Below are 17287 nucleotides of genomic sequence, written 5' to 3' on the forward strand. Positions count from 1 at the left end.
CGTCTGATCATGTTGCCTCCCTGTCTAAAACCTGCGTTGGCTCCCTATTGCCCTCAAGATAAAATGTATTCAAGGACCTTCGTCACCGGGCTGGCTCTTTCCACTTCCCCAGCCTCGTTGCTCACCAATGTCTGCGTGGGCAGGTCAGGACACTTCCCAAGGCTCGCTCTCCCGGTGGGCAGGGTAACACTGCTGCACGGTGATGAGGGTGAAGGGGCTGATGCGTGTGAAGTACCTAGCGGGGCCCTTGGTGCATAGGTGGTGTTTGGTAGCCCTTCCTGCTCTGCTACCAACTCTGAGCTGGAGGCTGGGGCGGAGTTGGTGGTGTGTGAGGGGGTCTCTGCTTTCACCAAGGCTGGGGTCAAGGGCTTTAGGGTAGTCCAGCCCAAGGACTGTCAGGGCTCGTGGAATTCATCATGTTGAGAAATCCTGAAAGGCTTCAGGGCAGCGGTAGTTGGAACTAGAGGAGGGCAAAAAAGGCAAAGGAACTATTGGTAGAAATGTAAAGTGGTACAACTACTGGGCTGGCAATTCTTCAACAAATTAAAAATTCAATTACCACATGATCGAGCAATTCCACTTCTGGGTGTATGCCTAAAAGAATTGAAAGCAGGGTCCCAAAGAGATATTTTTATACCAGTGTTTACAGCAGCAGTATTATTCACAATAGCTAAAACATGGAAGCAACCCAAATGTCTGTCAACAGATGAATGCATAAACAAAATGTGATCCATGCATACGATGAAATATTATTCAGCCTTAAAAAGGGGAGAAATTCTGACATGCTACAACATGGATGAACCTTGAGGATATAGCATGGAGTGAAACAAGTCAGTCACAGAAAGGCAAATACCATGTGATCCCATTTATTATTTTTTTTAAGGATTTTATTTTTTAAGTAATCTCTACACCCAGTGTGGGGCTCGCACTCATATCCTTGAGATCCAGAGTCACATGCTCCTCTGATGGAGCTGGCCAGGCGCCCCAGTGTGATCTCACTTACGAGGGGTACTCAGGGTAGTCAGATTCAGAGAGCCAAAAAGTCGAATGGAGGGGTACCTGGCCAGCTCCGTTGGAGGAGCAAGCAACTCTTGATCTCAAGGATGTGAGTGTGAGCCCAACGTTGGGTGTAGAGATTATTTAAAAATAAATCTTAAAAAAAAAAAAAAGATTCAAATGGAGGGTGCCAGGGGCTGTGGGGGAGGGGAGTGGGGACAGAGTTTCAGTTTCATGAGATGAAAAGGTTTGGAGATGGATGGTGGTGAGAGCTGCACACTTATGAGTATCTTGAATATCACTGAACTGTACACCTAAAAATGGTTAAGATGGTACATTTATTGTACTTCGCCACAAGTAAAACAAAAATGGAAAAAAAGGGGCAAAAGAAACCAACTTGCATAATTGGCTTTTTTTTTTTTTTATCCTCACCACAATCTACAAGGTAGATGCATATACCCACTCTACACTTGATCTTCGCCAAAAGGCCGAGAAGCGATAGATGTATCCACTCTACAGGAAGGAAAGCTGAGGTCAGAAGAGGGAAGAGTCACCAGGGAATCAGGGACAGCCAGATCTGGGACCAGGTCTGTCAGGCTCCAAAGCCCATATTGTTGTTCTGCCTGCACCCAGCAGCTCTCTATTCTGGAGAATAGAGAGCATCGGCTTAGGAGAAGAGGGCCTCGTGTGCATGTGTGTGTGTGTGTGTGTGTGTGTGTGTGTGTGTGAGTGTGTGTGCCCAAGTGCACACAAAGAGCTTGGATGGAGGCCTAAGGCAGAATGGTTCAAACTGCAGGTACATGAGTGCCCGAGTGGAGGTGAGTAGCTGGGGTGAGGTCAACTGTGGCATGAGGAGAAGCCTGGCCTGGCTCCTTCCTCCCCGCCCCCGACTCCCCAGATGAGAAAATCGAGGACCTGTGTCTTACCCAGGCCTCCACGATGCAGGGAGGCTGAGGAAAGAAGGAAGGAGGACCCAGGTTGCCCTCAGTCGCCACCCCTCCCTGCCCCCTCCACTCCCCCAGGGCCACACCCCCACCCCCACCCCCAGGCTCGGCCTGGTCTTCTGCCTTACAGGTGGGAGTGACTCAGGCTGGGGACCTGCTCTGGTGGCCATGGGCCCTGGACCACAACGGAGCTCTGGGCCTCTCAGCTGTGATGTCAGTGGGCCCTTCCTTCCTCCCACATCTGCTTGAAAGGTCACCTATTTTAAACTCTGTCTCACCCCACCCTGTCCCTTCCCCCCAAAAAAGGATGACTTTTTCTAACCTATGTCAACCGTTCAGTTCAATATCCAAACAGCTTTCTGGGCTGGTGCCCATCACCAAGGCCTCCACTGGCAGAGAACCCCAGGCCCTGCAGAGTCCCCAGGCTGCAGAAGCCCACACCACCCGCTTTTCTTTTAGTAGACAATTTCCTGCGGATCTGCTGCATGCCAAGCACTGTCCTAGGCCCCCAGGGGTAGATCCCTGCCTTCCCGGAGCTTATGTTCTCATAGAGGCAAACAGACAACAAATAAAGAAGTCAACAAATATAGCAACAAGATAATTTCTAAATATGACTGGTGCAGTAGAGAAAGCAAAACAGGCCAGAAGATAGTGGTTGAGTGGCTACCAAGAGTGGTTAAGGAAGGCTTCTCGGAGGAGGTGACAAAGATGTAAGGGAGAAAATCCCAAGGAGAGGGAAAAGCAATTGCAAAGGCCTTAAGGTGAGAATGGATAGGAATGTTAGCAATTTTCCAGGTGGGGTTCCCCAACCAACAGTGTCACCTGGGAATTAGTCAAAAATGTAAATTCTGGAGCTCTTGGCTGGCTCCGAAGAAGAGTATGTGACTCTTGATCTCGGGGTTGTGAGTTTGAGCCCCACGTGGAGTGTAGAGATTACGTAAAAATAAATAAATAACTAAATAGATAAACAAATAAAATGTAAATCCTTGGGACCCATCCCAGATCTACCAGACGCTTCTGGGGGTGGAACCCAGCAAGCTGGGTTTTTAACAAGTCCTCCAGGTGATTTTGATGCACCTTCAAGTTTGAGGGTCACCGGGGTAGAGGTCAGGAAGACAGCTGCGTGTGGCTGGAGTGTGGTGCTGGGGAGAGGGCAAGCCACCCCTCGGCCTCATTCTTGCTTTTCCCGTTCCCTTGCCTCACCTCCTGGCCCACTCTAGGCAAAGCTGAAAGCTCTTCCAAGGCCCCTCACTGCACTCTGGGGGAAATCACACCTTTCAGCCTGGCTTGTCAGAGAGGCCCCCCAATATCTACTTCCAGCCTCATCCTTCACCCTTCTCCCTCTCAAATCTTACGCTCCCAAATAAAGCTGTTGTTCTACTTCTCCCTACTGTTCCCTTGGTCAATATACTCAATAGAATAGTCGTCATCTACTTCATTTAGCTATAATTTTCTCCCAGCCTTCAAAACATAACTCAGGACTCATCTCTTTCAGGAAGGCCTCCCCGATTGCCTAATCAGGGTGAGGGACTCCTCTCAGCTTCCTCACCAGCCAGCCTCCACGCTTCCCCATCATTGTGTTCATCACGAAGATTTGATATTATCTGCAGGTAGAAGATTTGTTTTGTTTTTTAATTTCCAGATTTATTGAGGTATAACTGACATACACATAACATTGTATTAGTTTCGGGTGTACAGTATGATTTGATATATGTATATATTGTGAAGTAATCACCACGATACATTTAGTTAACACCCATTACCTCACGTAGTGACAAATGTTTTTCCTTAATGAGAAGGCTTAAGATCTACTCTCTTGGCAACTTTCTTTTTTTTTTTAATATTTTATTTATTTATTCATGAGAGATACAGAGAGAGAAAGGCAGAGACACAGGCAGAGGGAGAAGCAGGCTCCATGCAGGGAGCCCGATGTGGGACTTGATCCCGGGTCTCCAGGATCATGCCCTGGGCCAAAGGCAGGCGCTAAACTGCTGAGCCACCCAGGGATCCCTCTTGGCAACTTTCAAAAACACAATACAGTTTTATAAACTATAGTCACCGTGCTGTACATGATCTCCCCAGAACTTACTTATAACTGGAAGTTTGTACCTTTTGACCACCTTCACTCAATTTGCTCCACCGCCAGGTTGTTTTTCCCTTTTTATTTTTTTAAGATTTTATTTATTTATTTGACCGATAGCACAAGCAGGTGGAGCAACAAAGGGAGAAGGAGAAGCAGGCTCTCTGCTGAGTAGGGAGCCCGATGCAGGGCTCAATTGCAGACCTAAGCTGAAGGCAGGTGCTTAACCAACTGAATGACCCAGGGAACCTCCCCAAGTTATTTTTTTAAATGAATTATTTTCTTTTTTTCTTTTTATGTTTTAAAGAGTTTATTTATTTATTCATGAGAGATGCATACAGAGAGAGAGAGGCGGAGACACAGGTAGAGGGAGAAGCAGGCTCCATGCAGGGAGCCCGATGTGGGACTCGATCCCGGGTCTCCAGGATCACGCCCTGAGCTGAAGGCGGCGCTAAACTGCTGAGCCACCCAGGCTGCCCTAAATGAATTCTTTTCTATTTAATGACATAGATAATATGTGAACATATTCTTATTTAAAATTTTTTTGAACATACAGATACAGTAAAAGACCTTTTTTAAATTTTTTTTTTTTTTTAGTAAAAGACCTTTGTGATGCAGTTTGGGATCTATTCTTTTCTACATTTTTCTGGGCACTGCACATATACACACAGACCTACAGAAGCTTAAGATTCATTTTGTGTATTTTTCCCCCACGTGTCAATGGAATAATTTGGGTGAGTATTGTTTCAAAATTTGTTTTCTTGACTTACCAATGTCTTGGAGGCCATGTATGTCAGAACTCGGAGACCTACCTGACTATTTAACTCCCATACGGTATTCCAAAGGATGATGTATTGTCATTTTTCATCATTCTTCAAATGCATTAATCATATTTCTTGCTTTCTGCATGTAATGATGCTTTGACGCCCTGAGATCTTTCTAATCCTAGAGAAACCACCTTTCCTAGGGCTCACTAATTACTAGAGATAGTAGACAAGTTGCCTGAGAACCCATCTTTCGTGTACAAATCAACCAATCCAGAACCACACTCCCAACCACCCTACGTAACTCTCGCACACTAAGTCAATATTCCCCCTGCCCTAAATCACCCCAGGGCTAGGCACTGGACCACTAGACACCACCTGCTAGCCCAAAGCTTGCCAACATTGGCTAAGTTCAAATTTACCTACCCTAGCTTGCCCATTCCTTTCCAAGGAAACCACAACCAAGGTTCTGTGCCCTATTCTCCCCTCACTCCTTCCACCTCCTGACCGACCCTAGTGCTTCCCTGTGTGGCCTTGTGTGGTGTGGATTGTCCCTCCTCTTTGGAATTATAAGTAGTAAAACTTCTTTCAATGGCACTGGCTTCACTGTGTTGGCACCCACTCATCTCTAGAAATTAAGCCCCAGGTACAATCAAAACACTGAATGATAGACATTTAGAGGTTTCAGTTTCTCATGGTTACAGGAAAAGCTGCCATGATCATCTTTATAAATGCCTCTTTGTACAGATGAGTGAATATTTCTGCAGGAGGTGGAGCTGCCAGGTAATAATTAGCTAATTACTCCTTGATCTCCATGAGCAATGCCCCTCCAAACCCAGCCCCTGCTCCCCTGGCCTGTCCATTCCACAGCTATTGCATCCCAGAATGAATGAGACTCAAAATAATAGGGGTGGCTCCTGGAAAGGCTTGGTGAGTGCCAAAGACCCTCCACAGTATACAACATCTCCCCTGCTACCAGTCCTCCCTGTCTCCTGAACTTCCTTCCATTTGAAACTTAGCATCACCCGGTCAAGAGAGATTTCCCCTGGAAAGTAGAACATATCAGCCAGAAAGTCAGTGTGAGCTCTCTCAGAATCATGTCACATGGACAGAACATGAGGAGCTTCCGGGCTGGTCAATGCCTGGGGATTTGGGGAGCATGACATGCCTGCGGAGGATGCAGAAGCTCCATGCCCCTTCTCACATACCTCGCCACACATCTCTTCCATCCTGGTTCCAGAATTATATCCTTTTATAATAAACCAGTGATTCATTGATAATGTTGACCCTGCTTACTGGAAGGCAATGGGCTTCCTGAAGCTTCACTGCTGGGACTCCTGTGGGTGAGGCCAGCTGCGGGGCCTCTCCTCTTCAGCCTACACAGAGCTGCACCATTCAGACATGCCCTGCCACTGAGCTCTGGTGACACTGGCCCATCCAAGTGAGCCTGTGCATTACATCTCTTTGGCTTAAGATATTTAAATATCTCCCTATCTCCCAACCCACTCTAAAGTCTTCATTAAAACATCAAGAAGGAAGGACGGAAGGAAGGAAGGAAGGAAGGAAGGAAGGAAGGAAGGAAGGAAGGAAGGAAGGAAGGTCGGTCATGGTTTTGGGGTCAGAAGACCCAAACAAGTCACTTTGCCTTTCTGAGTTTTGGTTTCCTCACCTCCAGAATATATATAATTCACATAATAATAAAATAATGTGTATAAAGTCCCTCACCCCTAGGTATGTTAAAAACAAAAGCAAAACAAAAACAAGGCATGCCCTGTGTTCTCTACATGCCCCTCCAGACCAGCCCTCCCTTCTGTGCCCAGGGAAGTGCCTGGGCTTCTCTGCTGTCTGGTTTCCACTTGGGTTTGGCCAGTGGAAGCACCAGCAGAAGACCGGTGTTGAAAGGAAGAGAGGGGTTGGGTACTTATTGCCCTGGCTCCCTCCTCCCCACTAGCTGGGCTGACTGTGCAGAGCTCTACCTAAGGCCACAGTTGGTTTCCTACACCTACCATTCGCCCCTCCAGGCTAACAGAGGCCAGGGCTTCCTGCTGTTGCTGGCCCTGGGTGCACCTCCATCCCTTGACCCTACCAACCCCTTTAGAGATTAAAGCCCTTCATTAAACTCTCTCTCCAGGTGCCCCTTCTGGCAGGCCATCTGTTTCCTGCTGGAACGGTGACTGATGCAAGGAGCAAGTTTCCCTGTTATTATCAAGGTGTTCTCTCCATCTGTCCCTCCCCACCCTGCTGCAGAAAGAAAGTCCCTGTATCCCTAAATGCTTTGGTGCCCTAAACCTCTTCCTGAGTTTTATAAGATCGGAGTTTTGTCTGCCCAGCCCTCTTCCTACCAGCCCAGGTGTCCAGGCTCTGGGACCCTGACTCACACCAGTAAACCCATCTGGGACCAGCGGATATACCAGTATCTTCGCTGATCCTGAGAGCTAGGAGGTCAGTGGCTCTGCAGGCTCTCCTTCAGGCATTAGTAGTAATAATAGCAGTCACCGGGTACTAAGTGCCTATTATATGAACAGGTCCTGTAACTAGAACTTTCATTCATTCAGCAAATATTTAGTCACTGATGCCAGGTACCATTCAAAGCCCTGGGGATATAGCAATGAACACACACACAAGGATGCTGCCCTCTTGGAGCCCTTAGGACACGGGCTTCTGTTGTCCTAGTTATTCCCTGACGAAGGATGTTGAGGTCCAGAAACTTGCCAAAGGCACTCAGCTGGTAAGTGGCTGAGCCAGAATCTGAACCCAGAACCACCCGCCAGGAGCCATCATCTCCAAAAAATACAGGAGGATCAGGACCTCCTGTTGGGACGTGCAAAACCCCAACTCTCAGAGAGAGAGGACCTGGGAGGAGGGTGCTCTGGGCTCGGGTGGTGGGGGGTCAGGGGGGACATGGGGCTCCCATCTGTATTCCAGACGCCTGCCGTGACTAAAACATAGGGTCGGGGCCCCGGGATGACACAACCAGGGAAGGACGCTCTGTGAAATGGTGCTCCTAGCTATTACTTGTTTGTAATTTCCTTCTTGACGTAACATTTGTGAGTCATGGTCTCAGAACTTGTCTAGTTTCACAATCCGCATAGAGGATTGCAGACACTGTCATGACTCCTGCCAGCACATTCATTTTTCTTCGTTTGGGACCTCAGGGATTGATTTTGGAAGGTTGGTGGGAGCAAGGCAAGAAAAGGTAAGTGCAAAACTTCGTGTGCCCCTCCAGGGCCGGTTGCGCCATGGGTCCGGAATGGCTAAACATCTGGCCAGAGCTTCCTCTCCCCAAACACAAGCAGACATCCATTTAGTCGAGCACCGACTGTGGGCAGACCATGGATGAGGCAAAGGTGGGCGATGGTTAAAACCACAGGCTTCAGGGATCCCTGGGTGGCGCAGCGGTTTAGCGCCTGCCTTTGGCCCAGGGCGCGATCCTGGACACCCGGGATCAGATCCCACGTCGGGCTCCCAGTGCGTGGAGCCTGCTTCTCCCTCTGCCTGTGTCTCTGCCTCTCTCTCTCTCTCTCTGTGACTATCATAAATAAATAAAAATTAAAAAAAAAAAAACCACAGGCTTCAGATCGACTGGATTCAAGTTCCAGATCAAGCACCTTCAGGCAGGGCAGTTCACCCCCCCTAAGCCTCAGTTTCCTTACTTGTAGAATAGGGGAAACGATAGTGCCTACCTGACAGGGTTGCTATGAGGATTAAACAGAGCAGCACATCTAAATGTTTGGAAGAGGATGTGGCGTGTTGCAGGTGTGCGTGCCACGTGAAGCATGAGTACCATCAGCAAACACAAGTCGGGAACAAACACGTGAACGTGTGCACGTCACATGTGTGTATTTATAGTAATAACTGAACTGTACTGCAGGTGGACACTGGGGTAATCACTCTTCTGCCTTCCTGCTGCGCTCTGGCATTTACGCAGCACACTTGGCAATCACAGAGAATCACCAGCGTTAATCCTCTCGCTCCTCACCTCTCTGCGGTCTCCGTTCAAATATTGCCCCTTTAGAGGATCCTGTCCAATCGCCCAATCTAACTAGAAACGTTTCTACGCCATTGCCCCTTCTCTTCCTACCATAGAACTTACTCTGATATATTCCCATTGACTTACCTGTTCCGTGTTTAGGATCGGCCCCTGCCACACAAATGTTAAGTTTCCAGAAGAAAGGGAGTCTGACATCCTGGTCCTGCCTCAATTCCCAAAGCAAAGTATGATGCCCGGCATATAGTAGGTGCTTTGAATGTTAGTTCAAAGAACAACTTATAAAACAAAACAAAACAAAACAAACAAAAACACAACAACAACTTATATGGGCAGCCCGGGTGGCTCAGCGGTTTAGCTCCATCTTCAACCCAGGGCCTGATCCTGGAGACCCCAGATCGAGTCCCACGTCAGGCTCCCTGCATGGAGCCTGCTTCTCCCTCTGCCTGTGTCTCTGCCTGCCTCTCTTTCTGTGTGTGTGTCTCTCATGAATAAGTAAAAAAAAGAAAGAAAGAAAGAAAAAAAAAGAACAACTTATACATTCCACCTTCCCAGGAGTTGTTTTCCTAATCCCTGCTTTCCCAGGGGAAGGTGATGAAGCTCTCCAGCAGGCTGGTTGCATGTGTAGCCTCAAGCATGCCGGGGGTGAGCGGGGGAAACGGTCACTGACTTGGCCTCACCTTGCACCTGAGCTGTGCCCGGGAGAGTGGAGGGATGCGGTGGTGATTGTCAGGTGCGGGGATCAGGGCCATCTGCCCGCACCCTCTGCTAGCACCCTGGCTCCCAGTTCTAGCCCTGATTCACGAGGAGAGCATGGAGGGGCTGCTGCTTCTCACTTGGCCTGTTTTTTATCTAGAAAACAAAAAGGGTAGAATAGAACCGGAGGGCTTGCTTTTTGGTTTCTTTCAAACTGAGATATGATTCACATACCATGAAGGATCAAAGGGTTTTTTTTTTTTTTTAACTTTCTTTTGCCACAAAATCTTTTCTTCAGAAATTAAGCTTTATAAGTAGATCCAATACGTAAACAAGATGGAAATGGGGGTGCTTCAGAACCTGGCCTGCTTAGCGTACCCCTTGCTCCCACCATGCCGCCCCCTCCCCACCCTCAGTGGCCTCGGAGCCATTTCAGTAGGATCCCAGGGCTCGGAGGAACCCGGTTTGACAACCACTGGACAGGAGTCGCTCTTTAGGGTCCCTCCAAGGTGCAGAAGCCCTAGGGAGCGGCGAGGGGCCCTGCTCTCCCAATTTGCAGATGTGAGTTGTTCCTTGAGCTGCGGTCCAGCTGCCTCCCAAGGGTCATGAGAAAGAAGGCAAGGGCAGGCCCAGGGCGCAGGAAGCGTAGCCGGCCAGCTGGGAGGCAGGGACAGGCACTGGTACCGTGGCCTCCTGGATGGGCTGGTGACATCACAACCCCAGGAAGCAGCTGCCCGAGAGGCCCTCGCTGTCCCTCAGGCCCCCTCTGGGAAAATCAGCCACCAGCTGTTGCAGTCCTTTCTCACTCGCTTGCTGCTCTGGACTGTCCCCTCCTGAACCTTCATCTCCAGCGGTGGCGGCGGCGGCCACTTCCTCTCGTGAAGGACCTACTGTGCACCGAGCGGCACCGCCCTTATAGCACGTGCGATCTGGGTCCTCACATCCATGTTATGAAGTAGGGACCCGCACCATCCCCATTTTACAGATGCCAAACTCAAGGCTCAGAGGGCAAGACAGATGGCAGAAGGCAAACTCCAGAGTCAGGATTTGAATCTGGTTCTGGCTGACTCACCCTATGCTCTCATTGTCAGGTTCAAAGCAGAAAAATGCAGGGTGCAAGGTGAGATCGTAAATTCCAAACCCAGCTTTTTTTTTTTTTTTTTTTAAGATTTTATTTATTTATTCACGAGAGACACACAGAGAGAGGGGCAGAAACACAGGCAGAGGGAGAAGCAGGCTCCATGCAGGGAGCCCGATGTGGGGCTCGATCCCCGGTCTCCAGGATCACGCCCTGGGCTGAAGGCGGCGCTAAACCGCTGAGCTACCCGGGCTGCCCATCTTTTCTTTTCTTTTTTTTTTTAAAGATTTGTATTTACTTATTTGAGAGAAAGAGAGGAGGGGGGGAGCACAGGGGGAGAGGCAGAGGGAGAGGGAGAAGCAGCCACCTCTTGGAGCAGAGAGCCTCATGCGGGGCTCCATCCCAGACCCTGGGATCATGACTTGAGCAGAAGGAAGATGCATAACAGACTGAGCCCCCTAGGCGCCCCCCAGGCGCCCCCCACCCCATTGGTTTCTTTTCTTAATGAGTGTTCCTGGCCTATTACCCAGGCTGTCTTAGGATGCCTGGAAAGGGCTTACCACACTGCTTGGCATTCTCTACACATGTTAGCTATACGTGAAAGACTACACTTAATCATGATGAAAAAATAAAATAAAATGGGGAAAAAAGAGGTTAGTTGTAACTATGACTCTCTCCATTTTGCACAGAAAGAACCCGAGGCTCAGAAGAGCAGAGTCATCCATCAAGACCACAGAACAGGTAGGTGCCAAAGCCGGAGGGTGGGACCCCAGAGTTGAGGCTGCTTCCATTAAGCCCTGAATTTCGGGACGCCTGGGTGGCTCAGTGATTGAGCATCTGCCTTTGGCTCAGGGTGTGATCCCGGGGCCCGGTACTCGTGGGGCTCCCCACGGGGGGCCTGCTTCTCCCTCCGCCTGTGTCTCTGCCTCTCTCTCTCTCTGTGTCTCTCATGAATAAATAAATAAAATCTTTAAGAAAACAAATAAGCCCTGAATTTCTTAGCTAAGATTATCCCCCACTCACACCCCGTATTAGTCTCCTTGGACTGCTGTACCAAAGGACCACAAAGTTGGTGGTTTAAAACAATAGAAATGGATTCTCTCACAGTTCTGGAGGCCAGCAGTTGAAAAGCAAGGTCTCAGCAGGGTTGGTTTCCTCTGAAGACTCTGAGAAAGAATCCTCACTTCCAGCTTGTGGTGGCTGCCAGCATTGGTACCGTTCCTTGTCTTTGGGCCCCACGATTCCAATCTTTGCCTCGGTCTTCACTAGCCCTTCTTCTCTCTATGTTTCTGGGTCTCAGATCTCTCATTTCCTGTATAAGGACACCGGTCCTTGGATTTAGGGTTCACCCTAAGTATAGGATGATCCTGGTTTTTTTGTTTTTGTTTTTTTAAGATTTTATTTATTCATGAGAGACACATACAGAGAGAGAGGCAGAGACACAGGCAGAGGGAGAAGCAGGCTCCATGCAGGGAGCCTGACATGGGACTCGATCCGGGGTCTCCAGGATCACGCCCTGGGCCAAAAGCAGTGCTAAACCACTGAGCCACCCGGGCTGCCAGGATGATTCTGTTTTGAGAGCCTTAATTACATCTCTAAATAGCCTATTTCCAACTAGAGTCACATTCGCAGGTACCAGGGTTAGAATTTGGACATATCTTCTGGGGGGGACATAGTTCAACACACTACATCACCACTACTCCTCTAGTTCAGCAAATCACTGAGCACCAACAATGTGCCAGCCTTCAACCCACCAGGCATGTTACATTCATGGTCTAGGGGGAGAGGCAGACAGACACACATAATGGTGGGATTTTTTTTTTTTTTAAGATTTCACTTATTTATTCATGAGACACACACACACACAGAGGCAGAGACACAGGCAGAGGGAGAAGCGGCTCCATGCAGGGAGCCGATGTGGGACTTGATCCCGGGACTCCAGGATCACGCCCTGGGCCAAAGGCAGGCCTAAACCCCTGAGCCACCCACGCATCCCATGGTGGGATGGTTTTTAAATTAAGCATACAAATAAAGACTATGAACCACAAAAGAAAGCAAGTAATAATGTCTGGAATGGAATGAAGAAGGGAACATGGTATGTGTCCTATCAATCAATAGATATTTAGGGGCGCCTGGGTGGCTCAGTCAGTTGGGTGTCTGTCTTTTTGGCTCAGGACGTGATCCCAGAGTGTCGGGATGGAGCCCCGCATCGGGCTCCCTGCTCTGCGGGGAGCCTGTTTCTCCTCCTCCCCCTGCCTGCAGCTCCCTCTGCTTGTACTGTCTCTCTTTGCCAAATAAATAGATGAAATCTTAAAAAAAAAATTTTTTTTAGCAGGATATATTTATTAAACACCATGTACAAGATTCCTAGGGAAAAAATATATGTCTGAAGACAAGCAACACAGAACTGAAGAATGAGCCTGAACCTTAGCTTTGGAGGCAGAAAGACCACAAAGGCAGGCTTTAACCTATCTGTGCCTCTGTTTTCTCACTTGTAAAATGGGGATACTAACAGCACTTGCCTCACAGTTATTACTGTATTGAAGTGAAATCATTCAAGCATTCAGTCAGCGAATATTTATTGTACATCTTCTATGGGCCAGGCATGTAATGTATAGTAAGGAGTTAACAAGATGCCTGACACCATAACCACTTAATGTCAGTCCTTATGCTCTTTGTCCTAATTCACAAGTTAGGTTAAAGTTTGGGACAGAAATACGTGAGAGGTCACAAGGCAGGACAGGCTAAAAGCCAAGAAGAGAGCACGAGATCTGTGCATTTAGGAATAGTGGGGACACAGCCAGGAGGTCTGCAAATGCTTCCTGGGGGAAACGGGCTTGGAATCAGACCCTGAAAGATAGATAAGAAGGGGAGGAGGGAAGACTCTCTGGGGCAACAGTGGCATGAAAGTAAGATCCGGGTGTGAGGAAATCGGTTGGTAAGAAAAGCAGGTTTGGGCTAGACCCTTCCTGCAGCATTCTGGGCTTTTGGGTGGGGGGCAGCTAGAGCACCAGTGAAAGAAATTTCTAAACCCAAAAGGAGCGATCAAGGGTAAGCACAGAGGAGACTGTACTTAACCATATCACAAGTGTTTGCATTTCTTTAAATTTTGCTCCAATGTTAGTATCACTTTTTCTGCAGGGCATTTCCTGCAGGGACTAGTTCCATACATTTCTAGTAATTTAGCTTGCGTGTCTTTCCTATTCAGCAAGGCTCCTTGAAGGCAGAGGCTGCCTCTTAGCCCAGTGCAACCCTGGTGTCCGGCTCAGCAAGCACTCAATAAGCATTTCGTTGAGTGAATAAATACTGCGATATTTCTGTTTTACGCAGGAGCGTGAAACTTTGGAGGGCATGCTAAAATTAACGTTTCCTAACCTGGGGGCAAGTCATCTTGATCTGCACCATCTCCAAGCCAGGCAGGATTGTTTAGTTGGAGACAGCTACTAGACAGCTGGAACGACCAGCCTGGAATTTAGCAGGACAGAGCCATACAGAGGCCTTGCTAAACTAAACCTTACGAGCTCATTTGGTTGGCTTTAAACTCAGCCAACCAAAGGTAGATGCAAAAGACTTTCTTAAAACAAGCCAGCACCTTGAGACTTGAAACAGAACAGAAAGGGAATTCATAGGACTCAGCCTTGTCTCCTGGCTGGAGACCCTGAGATCTGGGGATGCTGGCTAGGCTCTGTGTTAAGATAAGAAATGCCAGCTTCTTTAAGGTTTATTTTGTTTTTGGAGCCACCAGATCCAGTGGGCGGATCATGCCTTGAAATAGAAGCATCTCGAAAAGCCTGTGAATCATTTCTTAGTGCCGGCCTGCAAGGTTTCATATCCTGTTCTCGGCATTACCTTGGGTGCTGTGAGCGTGTGTGCGCGCGTGTGTGTATTGTTTTCGGGGTTGTTTGCTTAGGATTTGGTTTTGAAACTTTTACTTTCTTTTAATAGCTTCTTTCTTTCTTTCTTTCTTTCTTTCTTTCTTTCTTTCTTTCTTTTCTTTCTTTCTTTTTTTAAAGCTGGAAGAATTTTTCAAATGGTTTTTGCGAGAAAGTTCAAACCCTGGAATGACTAAGTCTCTGGAAGAATTTGGACTTTGTGAGGGGAATTTGTTGGTATTTGGTATGAATCACCCGGTCACTGATTTATGCAGTGAGAAGATCTTTTGGAAAGCTTTTAGGTCAACCCCCCCAGTTCACACATGGGAAACTGAGGCTCGGGGAGGTGAGGGGCCAAGGCCACACAGCATGTCAATGGAAGAGAGGAGACTAGAATGTAGGTCTGACTCCCTGGAACCAGCTTCGAGTTTGCGAGAAGCTCTCATGCACACAGTCTACATTTAGGTGGGCACATCTTCAAGATCAATAAAGGAACAGAAAGAGAAAGAGGGTTCTGAAGTGTTGCAATTCAAAGAGTGTAGGTTTAGAAGGGGCAGAGAAGGGAATGAATGTGTGAAGGCATTCTGTATGCATTACCCAGTTTAATCCTCCCCAGATCCTATTAGAGCAGTGGTTCTCAACCAGGGTTGATTTTGCTCCCAGGGGACGTTTGGCAAGGTCTGAAGATGCTTTTGTTTGTCACAACTTCTGAAGCGGGTTTGCTACTGCATCTCTCAGGTAGGGGCCAGGGACGCCACTAAAATCCTATAACGCACAGGACAGCCCCCACAGCAAATGTCAGATGTCAGTAGTTCCGGGGCTGGGAAGCCCTGCTCTGATGAGGACACTGAAATCCGCTATCTCAATTTAACAGTTGAGAAAGCAGAGGCTCAGAAAGTATAGCCACTCATGGGGTCTTAGGCAAATTCCCTCACTTCTCTGTGCTTCATTTTCTCACATCTATAAGATGGAGCTAACACCACTTGTTACGATGTTTAAGCAAGTTAACATCTGTCAATCACTTAGAACAGTGCCTGGCATATATTATTATATGACTTGTTGCTAAAAAGGTAATAATAATGAAAATGGGCCAGCACACACAAAAAATAAGTGGAAGAATTATAATGAAAGTCTAGGGGTCACTTAAGGGCATGGGAGCTAGAAGATGGAAGAGCTTCTGGGTTGTGCAGGGTTTTGTGAACAGGTGAGGCACGTGGCTGCCCAGGTGACATTTCCATCCTCGTGGCCATGAAGTTTTCCTTCCCAAAACTGCTACCTTAAATGCAACTTCATCTTTTTATGTTAAAATGATATGCACTGTTAAACATGAATACCTTGGGCAAGCCTGACACAGCGAGCCACTACGAGCCATCAGTAACTGCTCGTGATAGATTGGTTGACGAGTTCCTTCCCAGCAAGGCGGCTTGCCATTCCCCGCCAGCACCCCTGAACCACCAGTCATGCCCACACCCACCAGCACCAACCCCACATCCTGCCCCCACTTGCACCCCATATGAAGACCTCCTCCCGACCTTCCCACCTTCGGCTCTGACAGCCCTTTCACCCAGCCTGGGGCCCAGTCCCTGCTCATTTACTTTGGCCCTCTAATCCTGGCCTCAATCAAGGATCCTATTCCTCCCCTGGCGGCTGACACCTGCCAGCTCTCTGAGTGGTGACCATGGCCTGCCTGCTCAGCCCAAGTCTCTCAGGGCACTGGGATGGAAACCGGGCACGGATGTCTCCCCTCTGCCTGGGATCCACCTCACAAGCCCGTCCTTTACTACAACAGGTGACACTGACCGAGAATTTTAAGCTAAGTATCTCCTGTGCTTACAATAGTTCTCACCAGCTGTGCCCCACTCTCTCAATCCCAGATCTCACTGGGCTAAAATCAAGGTGTTCGCAGGTTCAGTGTTCCCTTCTGGAGGCTCTAGAAAAGGATCCATTTCCTTGCCTTTTCCACTGTCTAGAAGCCACTGACATTCCTTGGTTCATGGTCCATTCTTCCATTTTCAAAGCCAGCAGCATGGCACCTCTCTGACCCTGTTTCCATGTCATCTCTTTCTCTGACTCTCCCCTTCTGTCTCCCTCTTCCACTTTTAAGGACGCTTGTGATACATTGCACCCCAAAAATAATCCGGGATACCTTTCCTATTTTAAGATCAGCTGATTAGCGACCTTCTGCAACCTCAGTTTCCACGTGCCATGTAACAGAGCACATGCACAGGTTCCAGGGATGAGGATGCAGACATCTTTGGAGAGGTCATTAAACTGCTGGCCACATTAACCAGCAGAGAGTGGTGGGAACCATGACAATCCAGACAACACATCCTCCTCCTAATCCAGGGAGCTGCCCCAGCTGATTTCATCACACATGAATACAGGTTCACTATGGCTGGATCTACCGATATTTATTTACTTACTTACTTACTTACTTACTTACTTACTTACTTATTTATTTATTTATTTATTTATTTATTTATTTATTTATTTATTTTCTTCTTTTCTTTTTTAAAGATTTTATTTATTTATTCATATCAGACACACACAGAGAGAGAGAGAGGAAGGCAGAGACACAGGCAGAGGGAGAAGCAGGCTCCATGCAGGGAGGCCGACGTGGGACTCAATCCCGGGTCTCCAGGATCACACCCCGGGCCGAAGGCAGTGCTAAACCGGCTGGGCCCCTGGGGCTGCCTTCTTTTTCTTTCTTTTTCCTTTTCCTTTTCCTTTTCCTTTTCCTTTTCCTTTCCTTTCTTTCCTTTCCTTTCTCTTTCTTTTAGAGTAGGCTCCATGCCCAGCATGGAGCCCAACATGGGGTTTGAGCTCATGACCCTGAGATCCAGATCTGAGCTGAGATCAAGAATTGGAT

At 48.1% G+C, this 17287-nt stretch overlaps 1 long non-coding RNA gene across 1 annotated transcript; it reads left to right on the plus strand.

Annotated features, from left to right (window-relative positions):
* The first annotated feature begins 7873 nt into the window (after window positions 1-7873).
* Window positions 7874-14880, plus strand: LOC119870427. Its single transcript, XR_005356027.1, has 3 exons — window positions 7874-7980; window positions 11236-11287; window positions 14560-14880. It is a non-coding gene; the product is annotated as an uncharacterized LOC119870427 (long non-coding RNA).
* Window positions 14881-17287: the final 2407 nt, after the last annotated feature.

The sequence above is a fragment of the Canis lupus genome, chromosome 2 (genome assembly GCF_011100685.1).
Source record: "Canis lupus familiaris isolate Mischka breed German Shepherd chromosome 2, alternate assembly UU_Cfam_GSD_1.0, whole genome shotgun sequence".
In the NCBI taxonomy this organism is placed as follows: Eukaryota; Metazoa; Chordata; class Mammalia; order Carnivora; family Canidae; genus Canis; species Canis lupus.